We start from the raw sequence: 5,024 nt of genomic DNA on the forward strand, positions 1-5,024 counted from the left end.
AAAATGCATTTTGCAGTGCAATGCCATGCAATGGAATGTTCTAAACATCCCAAAATGTTCCGAAATGGATATACGCCATTTCGCAATGAAGCTCTGCAAATGCATATTAGAACAAGTAGAAAACTGCCATCGCCTGTAGGAGTAATAATAGAGAGGAGTTGCAATGCGTCCTCCATTTTTGCAATAAAAGTGCTCATCTCTCTGGAGCATCTATCCAGCTTAGTGGTTATTTTGGGCTGCATGTGATGTGTTGCCTCCTCCTGGGCGCCGGTTTTGGTTCAGGTGTTCATTCATTACTATTCCACCGCTAGCTAGCGCTTATGTGTGAGTGAGGAGAGCTGCCACTTTGACAGAGTTGACTCTCACGCACACACACACACACGCACACACACGCACACGCACACGCACACGCACACGCACACGCACGCACGCACACACACGCACACACACACGTGCGCACGCACGCACGCACGCACGCACGCACGCACGCAGGCACGCACGCACGCACGCACGCACGCACGCACGCACGCACGCACGCACGCACGCACGCACTGTATATGTAGATACTTTGACTGAGATGAGCATCAGCAGGGTCACTTCAAGGTATTTGGGGACCCTAGGCAAAGAGGGACTTGGGGGGGGGGCCTTTTCACTTTCAAATTATTGGAGAGGGGCCCCCTAAAGAGAGATTTGGAGAGCAGTATCATTTTGGTCATTAGATTTAGGAAGGTTTTGCCTCCGCCACAAAGTTGTCATGAATACAAGTGCATGACTAGGGGGGGCCCTTTCAGCTGGGGTACCTAGGCAATTTCCTAGTATGCTTGCCTGGTTGTGACAGGCCTGAGCATCACCGGAGAGAGAGAGAGAGAGAGCGAGAGAGAGCGAGAGAGAGACCCAGCTGTGATTTCGGCAGGCCTCACAGTAGTGACTGTCTCTCAGCAGTCAGCTTACAGCTCTCACTTCTGCTTCCTTTCTACATGTTCTTTTTTGCTTTCGCTGTCCTTTTCTCTCTCTCTCTCTCTCTCTCTCTCTCTCTCTCTCTCTCTCTCTCTCTCTCTCTCTCTCTCTCTCTCTCTCTCTCTACCTGTCTTCTGTCATTCCTCCACATTCTGTCTCTGCTGCCTTACTATTGATGTCGTGGCATACTCCTCTCCATTTCTCATCCCTCCCCCCACACACAGACACTTCTCCCTCTTTGTTTCCACTCACTTCTCTCCTTATCAATCATTTTAATCATCCTTCACCACCCCCATGCCACTTCCCATCTCCTCTCTCCACCTCCCACCCACCCCTTTTCTCTTTCTTAAACCCCCTTCTCTCCTCCTCTCCCCACTTCTCTCTTCCTTCTCTCTCTCTGGCTGGGTAACTGCTAACATGCGTCTCTGTGTCTCGGTGCACTCAGAGGTCTGTGTGCTGTGCTCATAAATAATAGCATGTATTATTCATGTTAGATCTCTCTGCCCTCCTCGTTCTCTTTCCAGCTCCTAATGCCCCATAATGCACTTCACCTTAGTCCTCATCAGACACCCAGGTGCTCGTGTAGTGTAGTGTAGTGTAGTGCAGGGCTGCTAGCACACTAATACACACACACACACACACACACACACACACACACACACACACACACACACACACACACACACACACACACACACACACACACACACACACACACACACACACAGACACTTTTACACTTGCCCGCATGCATGCACGCACGCACGCACACATGCACACACTCTCTCTCTCCGTCTCTCTCTCTCTCTCTCTCCAGGTAACCTATTACTGATGGACCACAGAGAGCCTGTTTGCTGCTGTTACAAGAGGGTCAATTGATTTATTTTCCAACTGGTGGAGGAATGGTGTAAGCATGCTGTAAACAATAGTCGTTACCAGGGCTGCACTGGGGGAGAAATAGGGTCTGGGCACTTTTGGCTTAAAGGGGCCTCTCCTATTTAGCGGCACAGAACCGACTCACCCGTGGGCCCTGCACCTTCGTGGGCCCTGCACCTTCGTGGGCCCTGCACCTTTGTGGGCCCCTATTTTCAGAAATGTGAAAGAAAAACATTTTTTTAAACATTTCTGAACACATGGGCACACGAGGGTGCGGGGCCCACCGGAAATGCCCGCTATGCCAGATGGCCAGTCCAGCCCTAGTTGTTACTCAGTTCATGGAAATTCTCGTCTCCCGGGCTACAGGACAGATCGATTACTGCATATGCTGTGCAAAATGTCCACTTCTCAGAGAACGCTGCAGACGACAACAAGAGACAGTATGATACTTGTCAGTTGGTTTGCTGATCTTGTGAAACACTCTTTATGTGCACAGGCTTTTAAAGCCAGCCATTGTGATCCTAAATAACAAAACACCACTGGAGTGTGAAAGTGAGCAATGAAATACTTGAACCCACATGTTTTTTTAGTTTGATGGCAAGTAAAAATATTACTTCACCCACTAAAAATGATTAATTATACAAGTAATTCAATTTCATCGAGCTTCATGGAATCTTGCCCTTTGTCTTTATTTCACAGACTGACGGTTAGACAGTCCGCATGTCTCAAATGGCACACTTGAGACCTTTGGGCACTATGTTTCAGTGCGTAGGGCACTCGCGCTGAAAATTCAATGCTATGAAAGTAACCGGATGCTGCCCTTCTAGCTGTCAAAAATGCAGTGTTTGAACAATGGACACTGCATGCACTAAACACGGCTGCTATATTGTCTTGTCAGTGTAACGGAAGAAATGTCTCATTGGTTTCAGTAGAAGAGTTTTGTCAACGGTCTCTTATTTCTGTAAGTAATCTTGATGAGACGACCAACCTCTTCAAGTATTTTATGCGACAAAGTTACCATTTGGGGTGACAGAAATGTAAAAATAAGCACGAGAAGCTGTGCAATATATAAAAATATAACAGTAGCCAACCAATATTTTGGTGAGCTAATGCTATCCGCCACTTCTAGAAAGAGCACACCGTTGGTGTTTCAAACTTTCTCACGACACTGCACACTAAAGACCTCAATGCACTGCGTGCACTATGCACTGAATTCCACCGACACAAGTGGCATGCCTACATACTATACAGTGCATTCTTCATGAAGTTGTGATGACTGTGGTATACATTTCAACATGTGTAATCCGGATCACATTTGAACAATGTTACAAGTTCAAATATATGGCTCACAAGTTTGAGAAAATAACTTTTTGCTGTGTAAGGCCATCATTTTCCACAACACAACGTTACATCACTGGGTTGGTTGTCTTGGAAATTTTACTGTGAAGATTGAAGACGGACAACAAAATGTTTGAACAGTTTAAAATTAGCATTATGCAAAGTAATAATAAGCAGCAGACAAAGCGGACCCTGGCTGCAATAATGGATTTTACAGGCTAACCCGTTAAAACATGGTCCCTGTTATACATTTGCTGTTACCAGAATGGCAATGACCAAGTTGTAATGTATTACTAAATGCACTGTGTAATGTCATAGTATAGTACAGTGGTAGTGAAGTCTTTTCTGGTGGAACAGTGCGCATTATAGGGCTACAGATGACAATAATATAAATGCTCTATATACAGCAAATAAACACAGAATATAAAATACAGTTTATACAGCATGACTGTGACAACTCTGGACATTGCACTCTGCTGGTTTGCGAAGCATAGAAATGGGTTATGGGTATACCAGACCCCCCAAGCGTTCATCAGATGTAGCTACCATCTGCTGGGGGAACTAGCTTTTGTACTTGAGCAACAGACAGACAGCGCCATCAATGCTGCCCCCAGTCACACAGAGACAGGCCCTCACTGTACGGTAAGAAATGTGATGTCAATACTTCACAGTAAACTTCAATAAATCCATATGTGCAGTGCAGCACTGTGGAGAGTTTCCAGTGAATATGAAAATCCTCTAGGTCGCCAGTGTAATTTGAACTCAACTATTATTATTTAAAATACAGGGGTCAGACAAAATAATGGAGACACCTATCATTGTTTTAGTGTCATTTAGTTCCTCTTGCATCCACAGTTAATCCTGTTGGATGTGGTTGATCCTTCTCGGTGGTATGCAGACATTACCTTGGATACTGTGGCTCTTGATACATCACAAAGACTTGCTGTCTCGGTCAAAGATGCAACAGTTACACACCTACAAAGACTTTCTCTTTTTTTTAAACTCTGACCTGTCACCCATAATGCTAATTGAACCTTCACACTTCACTTTCCTGGTACAATGTGCCATTAATGAAGATTGGCCAACAGGCTGGTCCACTTGAGCCATGAAACTTCCCACACTAAAATGACAGGTGTCTCAGATATTTTTTCCAACCCCTGTAACTCTGAAAATGTTACACTGACCAACGAGCAAAACTTACACCATTCCATGAGGGGGGCCCAAATGTTACGTGGTGCTATGTTATGTTCATTTCAACTCTTTTTAAGAGTTATATCAACACTGGTATTTTACAGACAGCAGAATCAATGCTCTGCCTCTGGCCGGGCAGACAGAGTATCCGGGCTAATCTCGCACTACATCACAAACTCAACAACTCCAAAGGTCACTACAACGTGACGTCATAAGGCTGGAATGTGTAGTTAGTTTAACTTTCACTGCCACTCTCTGTGCTGAATACAGTATGTGGAGTGGGGATTAAGAGAGTAAAGCAACACAAAGAAAGAAAAATGCTTGTGCTTGTTTGAGTTGGAGAACATGAAGATAAAACTATGTGACATGCTATTCTGTAACTCATAAACTACAGACACACTGACTCACGCACGCACACACTCACGCGCACCCACACACTGAAATCAATTGTATGTTTACACTTGTAAGCCACACACATGCGCATGTACACACACACACACACACACACACACACACACACACACACACACACACACACACACACACACACACACACACACACACACACACACACACACACACACAGACACCCTCCCACCGCACACACACACACACACACACACACACACACACACACACACACACACACACACACACACACA

The sequence above is a fragment of the Engraulis encrasicolus genome, chromosome 3 (assembly GCF_034702125.1).
Source record: "Engraulis encrasicolus isolate BLACKSEA-1 chromosome 3, IST_EnEncr_1.0, whole genome shotgun sequence".
Taxonomy (NCBI): domain Eukaryota; kingdom Metazoa; phylum Chordata; class Actinopteri; order Clupeiformes; family Engraulidae; genus Engraulis; species Engraulis encrasicolus.